Source organism: Ischnura elegans, chromosome 9 (assembly GCF_921293095.1).
Source record: "Ischnura elegans chromosome 9, ioIscEleg1.1, whole genome shotgun sequence".
Taxonomy (NCBI): Eukaryota; Metazoa; Arthropoda; class Insecta; order Odonata; family Coenagrionidae; genus Ischnura; species Ischnura elegans.
In genome coordinates, this window is record NC_060254.1 from 19506247 (window position 1) to 19523265 (window position 17019).

Genomic DNA, 17019 nt, shown 5'->3' on the forward strand with positions numbered 1-17019 from the left:
TTTTTTTTTGACGTTAGCCCAAAATTCATTTCTCAAAGAAAACTTAGGGTAACAACTTCAAATTATTAATCTACGATCAATTTTCTTGAGTGCATAAAAGCGGACTGTAAATTGTTTGAACTGTAATAAATTATTAAAATTATTGCTTCCCATTTTTTGTGCATACAAATTTGAACTTGGATATCAATTGATTAGAAAGCAGACGGAAACCTACGGATTTTAACAAAATGTAAAGGTTTCTTCAAGAATTGTTTCAATGACACGTACAAAATAAATTCTATTATACTATATTCGCGGGAAAAAGTAACATTAATGATTAATATTCTCAAGACTATAGGATTGCATTTAATTCAGCACTGGGTTGGAACATTAGTGATAATCCATTGTTAATCAAAGGTTTAAGTAACGACATATATTCCCATGTAACCAACAAACCGTATACAGTTAATCGGTTGAACTAATTATATATTTTAGCTTATTATCAAACTTCCAAAGCATAAACAGTCAATTTTGTGCTACTTCATCGTTTTCACCCTACATTATGTTGCACTATAATTAACTATCACATTAGTTCATTCATTGAACTTTAATTGCAACATCAACATACATCCCAAATACCATATCAGAATATCAAAAAGAGATAGTACGATTACTCTCAAGGATACTGAACATTAGTGATCAATTCCTGCCCGGAGCAGTCTACACAAGGCAGAGAGGATGTGCTTTCAAAGCAGAGATTTGATCACAAAGGTAAGAAAACATTTATGTGTTTCATAACATTCATCCTCAGAAAAATAGTAATTTACAATTCATTTTTTAATTATGAAAATGTCTTTCACATAAAAAGATTAATTTATTAACGGGAGAAATAAGAAAATATTTTCTGAGCGATTTAAATTTCCTATCATACATTTCACAACAATTATTTTTGAGCATTAAAAGGTATTTGAAGCTTTTAAAATATAAATACATACTTTCAAACAGAACTTCGTATTTATGACTGTAATTTTTTCGGAAATATCTCTTCCATGCAATTATTTGAGCACTCTTGTGATGTGTGAAGATGTGCGAAAAAGTTGAAATGTTGTAGGTGAATCGAAAGAAAGTAATATTCATCAGCTTAGTGAAACTTCATAGAAGAAATAAAAGAGGAGCTAAGTTTAATGAAGAGCTAAATTTATAAGAAACATGCATCACTTACTTCTTTTTGTCACACAAATTTACATAAAAATAATTCACTTTGATTTTATGGCTTCAATACATTCCATAAACCATTTGAAAATTATTCATCAAGAAGTATCAACACAATTACCACAATGACAATTACCGGAAATAATTAGGCATGAATTTTTACCGATTTCTACACAAGTTAAAAAAATATTACCTCGACGTTAAAAAATTATAAATTCATCCGCCATCGTAAAACAGTAAATGTTAGTTTCTTCCCATTAAAATTTGTTTCTTTTTTAATATTTTCCGTTGGGATTAAAATTTTCAAAGGAAGAATATTTTTTGAGCGTGTTTAACGCTTTAGCTATTACTATCTGCCTCTCATCTGCGAATTTTTTTGGTCAGTGAAGCTTAATACCTTAGATTAAATACACCAACGGATGAAGTTCGCCATGAACGAATATTTTCCTTAGTCGGTATTCGAACCTGGATATCCCGATTGCCGTTCAGGCGTGTTAACCAGTTCAACCACCAAGCCATTTTCTCTGAGAAAACTTCTTTTAGTAATTTTTTACTTCTTGTAGCAAAAACTGTTATTGTTTTTTTTTTTAAGATTAATTAAATATTTAATTTCGTCAAATTTAAAAGTAAGTTATGCGTTTGATACTTCTTAAAATTATTTTTAAGACATATTTATCATTGAGACAGAAATCATGTGCTATATTAAGGAAACATAACTTTATCTAGGCCGATAATATATCGTTTTTATCGACATAAGCCACTGAAAATCATTAATAGAAATCATTGCCTATCAAATGGTGTCCATTACCTACTGATACATTTTTAGGGAAGGATTAGATTGGAAAGGTAAATTCTCTTCCTGAATGCAACAAATGCTCGGAGAAATGATAAAGGGAGCAAGCTTATGAATTGATGGAAGACTATTAAAAATGTACCTGCCTCTCCGGATGATTATCCACTGTTGGGCCTCTCAAAAGGATTACAATCCCCATCATAATTCACCGTTAGTTGAACAGGCAATTCGTGGTATTAAATTTATAGGCTTCAATTTAGAAGACTCCATTAACTCACACCAACATTCTGAGCATAATATCTGTTTACACGAATAAAAAAATGTTTTTTTTAAGGCCTTACAATACCTTGTGTACGTGTCGGGTTGCCAAAAAGAAAAAAAAAAAAAACGGATATTGTTGAAAGATACTTATTTGAAGATGCTGGAAGAACTCATTTGAAAGATAAGTTTATTCAATTGAAAACGGAATGAATTAGTCTGAAAGAATGTTTCAATTGAACGTTTTTCCTGGATATACAGAATTACTTATACCACTTATCTTTTTATATAAGAGCGCGACCCGAGTTTTAATGAAAAATCATCATCATCAGGCGCTTATTATGATGATTATTATTATTCATTGAAATCCGGGTCACGCTCTTATATAAAAAATAAGTGGTATAAGTAATTGTGTTTATCCAGGAAAAACTTATAACGGAATACCACAAGGTTAACCAAGAGTTAGTGAATTTTGTTCCAATTGAACTAAGCTACAGTTTGAGGTACTGGATGCCGCTTAAAACCTCATATTCCAACATTTTCATGTTGATTCTTAACTTATAATCTACTTTAGTATGTAACTAATATGACGATATAATTTTCCACTAGTTTGGAGTACACATACATCAATCATCATCTTTTTTCTTTACTCTATAGCCACTACAAAAATTACTCCAACATACATATATTTTCTTTTCATGCATTTGTAGGAGCACTAAGTTTCCAAAGATTTCACGTTATAGCTAACGAGTAATACTATCAGCGATGGGTAGTAAATAAACGAAAAGCTAAGCCAAAGGAAAATAGTAGCCATCACTTTCCCAAATGACGGTGGCAATCAGCAGTGAGAGGTAATTTTTTTTGTCAAGATGGAAGAGAATCCGTAGAAATTAAACCATAGTTACGTAACGATAATTTTCATATGTAAATGTCATTCAACAAAATAAACATGATTTTTAAATTGTTCAAATACCATTCAACCTCTTCATTGCGTTTTATAGAGAGGACGACATCTTCGCATTACAAATAGCTTTTTATAATTTAAATTTCAACCCCTTTCCTTGGGTTTCAAGCCACTTGTTCATAAAAGCATGGAGTTTAAATATTTCATGGAAAACTTAATCGTACAATTAATTTGCAACTTGAAACATCATGACCAAGAGAACCCGAGGACAGCAACCTACCAAACTCAAAAATTCTATAATACAATGAGTATTTCTTCGTAAATTCATAATTGTAGTTTGATTCCACAAAGGGAAAATTTACTCAATGACAATTATAAACTCATTGAATCATCAATGTCATCATATTTCCCAAAGTACTGCAAATGTTTCGTGGTGCAGAAAAACTAATTTTATATCATCTGAAGTGGTGGTATTCAACCGAAATGAGCGACATGCATTCCATGAAATGGAAGTGAAAATCACTCCTCGCTCAAGTTTCATGAAAAGTTTCTATTTTGCCAATCAATATGAGAATTTTGAAACTGTTTTCAGAGCTTAAATACCCATCGCAATTAAAATTTCAAAATCCTAATATAGCTCTCACGTCATGCACTTCGTCATTCAAAGACGAAAAATGCCACGTAAAGTAGCTACAGAGGAAGGAGAATAATATGAAATGATTGGACTTTGATGGGGCTTCGAAGAAATTAGCGTCATCCGAAAAGTCTCCTTCGCCAACTGCAAATAACCGACTTGGAAATAGACGTCATTGCAAAAGACCAGAGAAATTGATTTTGTGACAGACAGTCGTTAAATTTTTTATCACCTCTGAGCGTGTCTTAATGAAGGAAAAAAGCCATCTCCCACTAATTGGTTGGCACTTGCACACGAGTCAGTGTTATGTCCTTCCAACAAAACCCTGCTTATTGAGAGTTTAATGAGTTCCAGTCGAGCTTAATTACATAGTATTTGCATTGAAAGTCAGTGAATATTTACTTTGGAACAGCAAATGAAATCTTTACTGCACAATAGGAATTTATTTACAAAACTCACACCATTTGACTATTATCGGAGCAAAATTTTGGTAGTGTGTATAGCAACGCGGCAATTTTTTTCCTTTGTGGTTTATTTTAAGTAAGAGGAATAATATTAACATTTCCTTACATGGAAAGTTTGGAAATATTTTTCCATATAGTATTCGTAACTTCGAAATTCATGTACTTTTCCACAAATCTGAAATTGAAATCTACCATTAGGCCATTAAAAAAAAACAAAGAATGGGTAATATTAAATTTTAAAAAGCTATTTGTTATGCGAAGATGTATCTCTGTTTGTCAAAACAATGAGGTTCACTAATCAAATATTTATCCCTTGACGAGATGAAGAAAACGATGGTTTCGCCGTTATAGGTTTTCGCGTGTCCTTGTTGTCCGACCGTAGAAGATACGTTTATGTTGAAATAATGTCTAATGATTTATTGTTGTAGTCGAGTAAACAATGTGTACGATGGAATATTACCCCACCCTATGAAGCTTAGGCCGAATTTCATGCAAATGCTTAAGGTTTAGCGTTATCTTTTTTGCGCCGATAGCAGATTTTGTGGAAACATCTTTATCTACGTACGTTATATTTAAATGGCCTATGATAAAAACCTGGAAATTGAATGTATTAGACAATTAACAAGGCAAAGTTGATTAATCAATGCTGTTTTGCTTAGTTTCGATCGCAAAATATTTTTTTAATTCGGAAATGTTCAACATGTTTGAAGAATTAATTGCAATTAGAACAAAGGAAGACAGATGATTAAATCACTCATTGATTCGACCCTAAGGTTTGTGTAGATACAACACTTCTCGGATTTAGGTTTGGTATATCCGAAGGCAGCGACTGGTATTTGAACCCGGGGCCCCTCGAACATCAGCCAAGCACTCTATCCATTAGTTTACCACGATCCCCTCATAGTAGAGTATAAAAACTGTTGGAAAACATTGAAATTACAGGTACAATAACTCATAGCAAGGCGTTACGTCAATTATTACAATGCATGAATCATTAATTGCGCATTAAAAGTGGAGCCCATGAAACACTTTTGGGTACTTATTTTAGCAGAAAATTAACAGAAAAAATACATTTTCGTTAATGCCCCCATCACATTCTCTTCAATTTTTAAATTCGTATCCATCCGTAGGAGAGATTTTCTATTTTTAAGGCTTGTTTTTAACATGCAGTGAATCATTACATATACTCAGCCCCTTTTATATTAAAAGAATTACCGTATATTTTTCAATTAAAAAGTTGAACAGTTTTCATCAATTGGTTTAGTTTATCACGCCATGGCAAAGGATAAAATGTTACACGCGCGTTAATATTAGTTATAATACATTCATTATATGGGAAAAAACTGGTAAACGATTAATAACAAATATAAAAAAGAGCGAAAACAGTAGTCCACCGAGGAGAGGGGTACATCGGACGAGGAGATGGGTACATCTTACGAGCTACTTCAGCGTAAACAGCTCAGCGTTGCGATAGGTTGAAAGTGGAACCCGGGCGTAAAGCACCTCGCAGAAATGACTAGATTTACAACGTAAACTTGAAAAACGCGATTTCTCTGGATAGAAAGCCTCCCCTATAAGTGGCTTGAAGCTGGCACTTGTTAGCAACTTGAAGTCCTCAGTAATTTTTTTTCAGAATATATGTATTTTAAATATTTACTTAACATAAAAATTATTTTTACTAAATCCAAGTCAAAACTACCTATGTAACAAAAATTAAATATATTAATATAATTATAACAATGTAACTAAAATTACATAGCCTTATGCTCAGAAAATTTTAATCCACCTGTGTTGAGACTGCCTTCCACAAACATACATATGCAATTGCTGAAATAGTGAAAACAAAAAGCTGAAATTTTCTTAGCATAAGATCATGTGATTTTAGAATATACATAGTATACTTCCTAAAATGGATCTTCCATTTTCCTTTTGGGGACAAAAAGGATCATCACGTTTTTATGCATCAACGATCATTTGACAAAAACTTTTCCTGCTACTCTGTTACAATATGAAACGCATTTTCGATACTCTCAAGTTTACAGCGTTTAGTATTTTTCTTACCGCCTTAAAAAAATAGCCAATTTTGATTGGAAACATTCGCAAAGTTTTCCGGGCTCTCGGCCTGTATTTTTATGCATCAAGGATAGGAAGCATCTGAAATTGCTGGCTCTTATTGAGTTCGAGGCGTCAGGAAATTGTCACGTGGGTTATAGAGCCCTCTCTTGCGAAATTTAATTTAAAAAAATACAGAAAATCTAATTACCGATGTCTGTGGGAAAGCACATCCTCCGAGCTGTGTACCACGGTCATTCACCCCATCCCTTGAATAAATATTTGCCGCACAATGCCTGCACCAACCTGTGGACATTACATGCCCTTTCGCACGATGCTGTATTTATATAGAGTGCGATGCTTTGCCGTTCTTATGTGCGCCATTTCGTATTTCTGGGAGCACGTAAAAAAAAGGTCAAAGGCGAAACTGCCCCCATTCTTGAGCGCTGAATGTTGCATAAACACGCCGCCGCACCGCGCCAGCTGCGAGAGTCGAAGTAGGCTCACGTAGCGGATGGACAGGGAGGAAAGGGAGAAAGGAGAGGAGATAGCGGAGGGTAGGAAGAGTGATAATAAAGAAGGGAAAAAACTTCGAAAGAAAGTCATAAGATAGCCCTGCCCATGACCGAGTCACGGAGTACGCGACAGCCTTCTCGTTCAGTGTTTTTCGACCCATCGCATCGGAGAGAGAGAAAACTCCGGAACAACGGCTTGCGGAAATAATGTAAAATAATGTACCCTTAAGCCGCTCCGGGGCGCTACTTCCTCCACTCCATTCCGCAGACATGAAATGCCTTACGACTACCTCTGCCATACAATATGGGCACCTTAAGTATTTCATAAGCGGAAAGACTCTACCTCAAAGAAACTTTATTTCGGAAAAAAGAATGTTGTGAGTAAACTATTCGCGCACTCTAAATGCAGAGATATGATAATATTGTTTCAGATTTTTCTTCTTTTTCAAACAGGCGTATCAGGGAACTGGCTGGCCCCTATTTCATGTCCAAAGCAATAAATATTTTTTTACCTAACTCATATTGAACCAAGAAGAACGCAGTACCCTTTTTCCAGAGGATGATTTTTTTTTACGACAATGGTGTCGTCCACGTCGTCAGGTGATTGATTTATGGAACATATTTAGCTTAGATAACAAGGTTGCTACACCTACATTGGTTTTTCTATTAAAACTTTCAGTAAACTGCTAACCTGACGATGTGGACAATGTAACGTAACCATGGTTGTGAAATCAAATAATCCTATGAAAAGTTAGAAGTTATCCTTGTAGAGCAAGCATAAAATATAGATTCTAAAATGTTAAACCGGATTCAGCTCTATTTTTAGTTATTTTATCGTATTTATATTATTCAAGGTTTCAATTTATTTTATTTTGTTTGATTTCATTTTATTTTTGATTTGATGATGAAATAAAATGTAATTTAAATTTCATTTCATGAGAGAGTCTAACTTAAACTCCCAAAAAAAAAGAAAAACAAACTGCTCATGAAACATGAAAATAGTTGTTTAATTGTAGCACATAGTTTGAGTCAAAAATACCTAAAGCTAAGGGTAAATTAAAATTTAATTATCGATTTAACAAGCAATATTTTTGACAATAAATAGAAAACCACAGGAGTAAATCAATGCTGAGGGGATATTTTCAGTGAAATTCTTTTGAGCAAGGTGTCAATGGAAACAGGGAATAAATAAATAAACAAATCCAGTGGTTAAAAAAAAATTAAGAAGAATAAAATTAAAAAACTAAATTTAAATAGGTAATAATAATTTGGTCTTTGTTTTTCAAGCGAATTTAGGACAGCATTGTCCTCTGTTACAATTAACTTGTTTGACAATCACAAACATCCATGCCCTGAATGGTGGTCAATCCACCCAGGCGGGATTCAAACCCGCGCCCTCTATGTTAGCAGTCGGGGAATTTACCCCGGCGCCACCGAGGCCGGCATACATCTACATACTTCCCCACCTGCCGCCTTCAAAGGTGCGTGGCGGGGTCGCAAGCCGTTAACAAATAAGAAAGAAGTGATGTTACGAAGCTCCACCTATAAAAGTCATTTATTGCTCGGGGGATAAACGAAAGCCCATACCTATCCTCTCGGGAAAATATCTCTCATAATCTATCATTTCTATCGGACCTGAAAATGTATTGAAGTTTTAATTTTATCTTCTCCGCTTCAGTCTGAAAGACATCTATTCTCAATTGTTCAAGCAGTCTAAGCCTAGCACGCAGCCTTTTAGTCTCCAGCGGCTCCTAGCCTAATTCATTTAACAACCGTGCAACGCTTTCTGTACACCCATAGCAGTCTTTTACAATCGCGCAGCTGTCCTTTGCCTATAACTAAGTTCACGGAGTAATTCTTAGTGCTCTAAATACCATATGCTTGCTTTATATTCATGGTGTGGCCGGACTAGTGCGAAATAGTACCTCTCTTTTACCTTAGCATTCGAAAATTTACCACAACACGCTTGACGAATCCTAGCTTCATAGAGGCTCTGCATAACATATTTCTTCTTAGTGTTTGTCACTATAGGTTCGAAGTTATCGTGACTCCCAGATATTTTACTTCATTTGTCGCCTTTACGGTGAAACCATCAACAAATATGCATGGGAATACGTGGACGATCTACGCACGCAATGTACCGTCCTGCATTTTTTCCGATTAAGTTCATGCTCCATACTAATGGCACCACACCTGAACATTGTTAAAATCAAATACACCAAAGGATTGTTAAAATCCTTTGTTGTCTTTTTCTCTTCTTGAATATCGGTGTAACTTTTGCCATTATCCAGCGTGTTGCTATATTTCCATCCGATAATGACATCTTGAATATTATCTCTAAGAACGGTGCCATCAGTGATACTAACTCGCGGGTATTCACTCAAGAATTTGAGATTTATTATTTTCTATCGATTGTAAAATTATCGATCAATTTTATTCGTTCATAGATAGAGATATATTGCAAACAAAAAGCATATTCACAAGCCAAGCTCAAAAGTCAATTGATCTAGACCGAATTGATCCATTTAGGACAGACTTATGGATTGAAGACTAAATTCCAATTCAGATGCACATCAGAGCATTTTGATATAAAGGGAATGACTACGAGTAACGGTGAAGAGAAAGGCTTTCGCAGAAACTCTCAAACCCTGATAGAATTAGGCTGCGAGGGATTGGGCAATAGGGCAAGGGATATATATATTGGCCAGGGCAGTTATCCATCCACAAGGGGCTATATAATCGACATGTCACTTAATTATCGGAATTCGTGAACAAGGAAGAAGTACCTACCCTCGGAGAAAAGTTCGAGGAATCGCTCAAGCTGTAGTGAGAACTTAAGTACACGAGGATAAAAAAAGTTGATGAAAGGCAGACGTCAGGGTTTATTTAGGGAATTCAGAATTTACTTAAGGATTGGCAAGATGCTCGGTAGTGACGGCAAAGTTTCCCGATGGAACGAGGGAAGCAATTAGATTTGTTTTATTGATTATTCGTTCCATTAAACTTCAATTGAAAAGGCTTGAATATTCCAAATCCAAAATCATCAGTAGAAATTTCTTAGCTGATGAATAATAAGCATGATAAAATCGCTCCAATATTTGTAAACACTCGTACGTTGTTAGAGCTGTGTACATTTATTGGCACATTGAATCATTTATGATCCGCGAGTTTCAATATTTGCATTATTTAAGGCTACATTACTTCACAAAGGGTAAAAATCTCCATTTAAAAATATTTTTCTTAGCTTTGTGCCCGTGAGCGTGTTTGCATGCAAAGGCTGTTGTTAGAAGCATTGCTTTGTCATATTCCTTAAAATGAACCGGAATTCGTGCGATATGCGTGTTAGATATTCAAAACCATTATCGTAGCAATGTGTTTGCAAAACAAATTTGAAATGCAATTGGACAAGTAATATGAATAAAACGATTGCGTGAAACTACAAATACAAAACAGCTTAAAACGTTGCTAACAGTGCCTAATCCTCACCACGATTCTAATATCTGTTGCAGTAAAACATCTTCAGCCCGCTAACAAACATTTTACTTACGTGAGAAGTCACACTATAGCATTGACATAGAAGAGAATATCAAATGTAAAAGAGGCGGTATTTTTTTAATTAAAATTTTAACTTTTATTTTTTTTTAAATTGAAACAAAGGTTAAATAATTTAAATAAATATAATAAAAGGGTAAATAATTTGTAAAACTAGGAACCCAATTTTATTTTGAATTTTTTGCTAAGAAAATGACCCGTAGATCCTTTATTTGGCTGTTATTGTTTAGGAGAAAATATTTAAAGGAAAGAAGACGTCTCTGCAAACTGATCAAAACTTTTATTTTGTTTAAAATTGCCTAAAAAGTTTTTTTTTTTTTAATTTTCATATTTTCATTTATGTTAACTCATTGCATTCAAATGCAAAAAGGTTGGTTCAAATTGAAAAACCTATCAACTCACTCCGGATTTGGAATCATGCATGTATTTTCTCTGAAGCCGGGTGGGACTTAGAGTTCGAGAAATTATCAATGGAAAGTACCGGTACTAACATCGCGATCCAACAGTAGAATATCATGTTGCTACAGCTCCTTCCGCCTCTTCCTCCAGTCTAGCAACGGAGTAGGAATCGGATCTGGCTTCCCAACCAGAGGATATGAGTTCAAATCTCAGTGATGGCAGATAATTTTTCAGAGGCTGCCCAATCCGTCCTTGAGTGCTTTGTGGAGGGCACTTAATGCACACTACTCCGTCCATCGAGTTGGACGTTAAGCCGTGCTCCTGTTGGTGTCTTTCGTTAATGAGCAGACTGATGCTGACGCCGGGTTTTTCTCTTCTCTGCTTTCCCTACCCTTCCATGATGGTAAATATTATCTTATCTAACGGCCACCAACGCCATTCTATACCAGCAACAGAGAAGAAGAGTGTCGGGCCCTATTCCATATCTTTGCTAAGTTATAGTTCTCAAGTCTTCCTTGGGAGTTAATATTACAGACTCTAGCTAAGCTTGAGTGAGAATTCTTACTTTAGTGACTAGCTTCAGCTATACTCACTAGAGCTAGAGCAAATTTGGTGGCGTTCAGACCTAAAATTTACAAATAATGCATTTATCCAAACAATTTTCACTCACAATCTTGTTCTCATTACAAAAACAGTATTTCTCTAGCATAACATTAGGCGTGGAAGTATTTTCACGATTACGATTTAATTAAAAAAAAGCGAGTGGATCGCGTGGACATCTTAGAAGATTGGGACTTAGATTAAGTTTGGACACAATCTATCACTCGCGTGAGGTCTTCATAATCCGACCTGGATACAGTGTAGAGTTTGAGTCGAATTCAAAACTTAGGTGACGTTCTGCAATACACAATATTGTTCTTGTATTGTGGTAATGCTGAGTCGTAGTTTTCATAAATATAATGTGAGCATTTTAACGGTTTATACTTTCTATTAGTAATATGTCGAAAAAGAAAGAACAACTCAACGCTTAAGCAAAAACAATTCTTTGATTTTCTATCTCCCTGTGAAGAAAGAACGCCATGTGGTGGTGATTCCTGGATACCTGACCATTGTGGTACACTTCAGTAGACAATTCAATATTGCTTTATTAACATTATTTCACCTGGAGTTAGCCGTTTTAAAAGGCAAATAAATAACAAAAATTATTAGAAATGTAACTAGAAAAAATACCATCTGGGAACTAGTAAAATGGGAATTTTTTGTGATGTTCAATTTGTCATATTTCAGATTTTTTTACGCCTAAAAACGTTTTTCACGACATTTTACTTAAAAAAAATGCAATATGCATGAATTAACGAGGCAAGCAAAATGTAGAGGCTTCACCGGACCAATTTGATTTTATCATACTCTTGAATTTACATTTTTGTGAAGCTACGAAATGCTTGTGCTTAAAAAGAGATAATACTCTAGAGACCTTAATAGACACTACTATCTAAATTTATTATCGATTTCTTGGTAGATCCACTGATAGGGCTGCGATTTGAGCTACAATTAAGTCGTGTGCCTGGGTCATTATAAGTCTTTTTATCAGGTTAATGTTAAGAACGAAGTTTCGGAATTGTAGATATTTACAATATCCCTCTTCCATCATTAAAACAAATCTAATTGCTTCCCTCGTTCCATCGGGAAACTTTGCCGTCACTACCGAGCATCCAGCCGATCCTTAAGTAAATTCTGAATTCCCTAAATAAACCCTGACGTCTGCCTTTCATTAACGTTTTTTATCCTCGTGCACTTAAGTCCTCACTACAGCTTAAGCGATTCCTCGAACTTTTCTCCGAAGGTAGGTACTTCTTCCTGGTTCACGAATTCCGATAATTAAGTGACATGTCGATTATATATCCCCTTGTGGATGGATAACTGCCCTGGCTAATATATATATCAGCTGCCCTGTATTCCACTGTATTGCAGTTTAATTCTATCAGGGTTTGAGAGTTCCTGGAAATCTCTTCACCGTTACTCGTAGGCACTCCATTTCTATCAAAAGGTTCTGCTGTGCACCTGAATTTTAATTAAGTCTTTAATCGATCAGTTTATCTTAAATGGTAGGACCACGTTAGCACTATGGTAGCCCTACGTTACGAATGCTTTCCTTCTTCACTATTTTGCTGCTGTCAGCGTACAATCCTCGCTCCTATGCAGAAGCAAGTTCCGCATGTCAAAGTTGACGTTTCCCGTTTTTGGTTTCGTAATATCATTCAAAATTTATAAATATATCAAATAGGGTCTATGCCAGAGCAATAGGTTTCAGCATGACGCGAATCATCACATTATTTTGTAGCAAACCGTGAAATCTGAGGTTTGTGAGAACCTCAATGTGTATACATATTTACATCGTTATAATAGATTTAAATGATTTTTTTCTCTCCAAGTTTGTCAATAAAATTATTTCGGATTTATGCAATGCCCGAAAGTTTTGAAATATCATTGACTTATTTAGGGATGATATGTAACATAGCGATGAGTAATTTCGTCCTAAAACAAGTTATTATTTTATTATCCTTTTATTTAGGTAACACACCAAAGCATAGTTTAGTCATAAATAAATATGAATGCATAAGTGCCAGCAATTACGAACGCGTACTTATTTGCATAGCTAAAAGCAGTTCGGTTGAAAAGAGTTCCTACGCGAGCCATATAAAGTTAGTTTTCATTGACCGTGTTTTTTTAATTGAACTGCTTTCGCTTGAACCTTGAAAAAGCTTAAATATTCCACATCCAAAATCATGCGCAGAAATTTCTAAGCTGATGAAAAATTTGCATGCTAAAATCGCTCCAATATTTGTAAACACTCGTAGGTTGTTAGAGCTGTGTACATTTATTGGTCCATTGAATCATTTATGATCCGTGAGCTTGAATATTTGCATTATTTAAGGCTACATTACTTCACAAAGGGCAAAAATCTCCATTAATAAATATTTTGCTCAGCTTTGTGCCCGTGAGCGTGTTTGCATGCAAAGGCTGTTGTTAGAAGCATTGCTTTGCTATATTCCTCCAAATGAACCAGAATTCGTGTGATATGCGTGTTAGGTATTCATAATCATTATCCCAGCAATGTATTTGCAAAACAAATTTGAATTGAGATGGGACAAGTAATATGAATAAAACGATTGCGTAAAGCTACAAATAAAAAATAGCTTATAACGTTCCTAACAGTCCCCAATCTTCACCACGATGCCAACATCCGTTGTAGTTTAACATCTACAGCCCGCTAAAAAACATTTTACTTAAGTGTGAAGGCACAGTAATGAATTCAAATAGAAGAGAATATCAAATCTAAAAGAGTCGGTATTTTTAAAATTAAAATTTAAACTTTTATTTATTTTTTTAAATTGCAACAAAGGTCTTCGCTACCAAATAATTTGATAAGTCGCGTCATGTTGAATCCTATTATTCTGATGGCATAAACCCTTTCTAATGTATTTTTAAATTGTGAGTGATATTACGAAATTAAAAAAAAAAAACGAAACATCCGCTTCAATGTCAATGCGGAACTTGTTTCTGTATTGGGGCGAGGATTGGACTGTGACAGCAGCAAAAATGTCAAGAAGGGAAGCATTTGCAACGTGGTTCTGCCGAAGAATGAACAAGAAAATATGGAATCGACTGAGTAGGTTAGTAATGTGGAAGTGTTAATGAAATGGGAAAAATGAGAAGTGTTATAAACACCCTCAGAAGATGACAGGACAACTTAGTTTTCCTATTATTCTGATAACAGCAGCCACATCATACGGAACGATGGCTTGATGAAGACAGTCGTGGAAGGATAGTTGGACAGGACGAGGGGCAAGAGACGGCCCAGAATGAGTTACATGGGACAGGTTATTAAGGATTCAAAAGAGAAGAAATGTCTATGTATGAAAAGGCTACCAGTTAACAGAGCAGAATGAAGAGCTGCGTCAAACCAATCTTCCGATTGTTGTCTCCTGATGATGATTTTAGCTAAATGTGACATTGTAATTAATAAACGATTAAATCGTATCTCCACTGAATTTCTTTCCGCACGATTCGTTGTGTGGCCACGTCAAAATTTTCATGTCCATCATGTGTAGGAAGAAGTTGGCTATTAATGTCGAAATATAACCGCTAAACAAAATGTAGCACCTACCTGCAAAATTACCACGACTGACTTTATTCTCAAAGTCCCATGTTTTTCTTTAAGCAGCACGCATAACCTTTTAGTAGTCGTAGACCGCTTTTTAAAATTTTAAGTGAGTTTTATGGGTTATTGAGGTGGTAAAATGAAATCCGTTGGAATTGGTACCCTGAGAGTAGCTTTTACTGGTCAATATGACGTCTTCTGTCCTTTAAAACTGGAAATTAACTATTCGTGCAACAAATTTATGTAAAAATTTACATATAAAAAATACATTAAATTACATATGCACTAAATATATTAAATTATCATAGCTTTGTTCAAAAGCCCCTATGGTTGAAGTTGAAACTTATAATATAAATTCTATGCTCTCAATGTGCCACATGCTGCATTGAATAACTGGAAACTTCTGACATGCCATATAGCTTAGAAGGACCAACTTCGTATATGCAAATAAAATGAATTATTATATGTTAAAAAAATATTGACCAACTGCTAAAATATTTCTTTCTGTACCAATATTCAGTATTTTATCTTCTTGTCATCCAAGTTGAACTATTTGATCTCAAAACCGATTATAGTAGTTAATAAAAAAATAGGCAATGAAACTAAAACATTGAAATACCTATGTAAATAAAGAAATTATCGTTTTAAATGCAAGTGGTGGAGAGCGAAAACATCACCTTATTTCCACAAAGTCATAAACTATTTCCCTAATCACAATCGTTTATCCTCTTCGTCCTATACTTACTTAATCTTATACATGCACTCTGATTACATCCATCTTACAAAATTAAAAACATCCTTTTTAGAAAAAATCATTCTTCTGCTCACAATTTTAGTATTCACACCCTATTTTGAACCTAGAACTAGCAGAAACACCGTTACATTCGTGCTACGACTTGCCCAAGGGGTTGATTAAAACCCATTTCCACCAGTGGAACAAAACACTGCATAACTTTAGAGGATCAAGAATGCATAAAATTAGCATTTATACTAGGCGAGTTCATTAGTTCAGGCAGTAGAGCCTTAATCTACATATTACCACCAAAAAAATCACCTCTGGACATGGCCGCTGTTTGAGGGATGTTTGAACTTAATCCTCTACCACGGTAAACGGACATGGATGGAAGTGTTGTAAATGTTTTTAGAGCCTCATCAAGCAATTTCTCCGAGCCAGGCGAGGTCGTTTACTCATCAACCAGCGGATGGTTTGCTTTCAGCTCTACGAATAACACCGAATACCTCAACTAGCGATGGAAATGTTCTTGTCTCCTCTCTTTAAATCTCCATTGAACATATTTGACATCAGTTCGACATTTTGTGCAATTTCACTACACTTTTATATGGTAGACCGGCTCCGACGTCTATAATGTCGTTATCAAAATTAAACAGATAACACAAATTTACGAGCCATGTGTAAAGTGTTTTTCAGGAAGAATCTACAATACTTAAGCAGGTGGGAAGGTAGACAGTTTTAAGCATTGTTTTTCCATAAACATGGGGTTGCAACTCTATAGTTACTGAGCTATGGCAACGCAAAAATTTACGCAAATGCACTTTTAGCTACCACAAACACGGTTTTTCTTGGCTTTCCCGCATTTTCTATATTTATTTAATGCTCTGGATTTTTAAGGAGATTTAGTATTTTAGGCTGCATGAAAATATGAGATAGCAATTGCGTAGAACAATTAACCTCAAAATGTGTGAGACCGCGCAATCGTGTTTTTGGCACTACGTCTCGTTTAATTAAGATCAAAGGTTGCTTTACCATAGCTGAGTAGTAACTAAGGAGTTGCGACCCCATGTTTATGGACAAAAAAGGCTTAAAATTGTCTCCCCTACCACCTGAAAGATTGCAGATTCCTTCTCAAACATCCTATATGCGCCAAGGAATAAGGAGAAGGGGGTTTTGGGAGAATACAAAGGTAGGGCAGGGTATTTGAGAGACAGGTGAAAGTGGAACAGATTCTACTCCAGATTAATTTAGGTGCATTAAAATAGGAATGAGTCTATTCCAAATGTCGATTCCTGGTATCACCGATTCTTGGGCACGGAATCGGAATGAAGAATCGATCATTTCAAATCGATTCCGATTCCA

The 17019-nt window shown here is 35.1% G+C and overlaps 1 protein-coding gene across 1 annotated transcript in view; it reads left to right on the forward strand.

Annotated features, from left to right (window-relative positions):
* The first annotated feature begins 209 nt into the window (after positions 1–209).
* The window catches only part of LOC124165930, a 113306-nt gene continuing 96496 nt past the window's right edge, over positions 210–17019 (forward strand). The window contains exon 1 of the mRNA XM_046543468.1: positions 210–750. The gene's annotated coding sequence lies outside the window, so the exon portion shown is untranslated. The remainder of the gene's footprint in view (positions 751–17019) is intronic.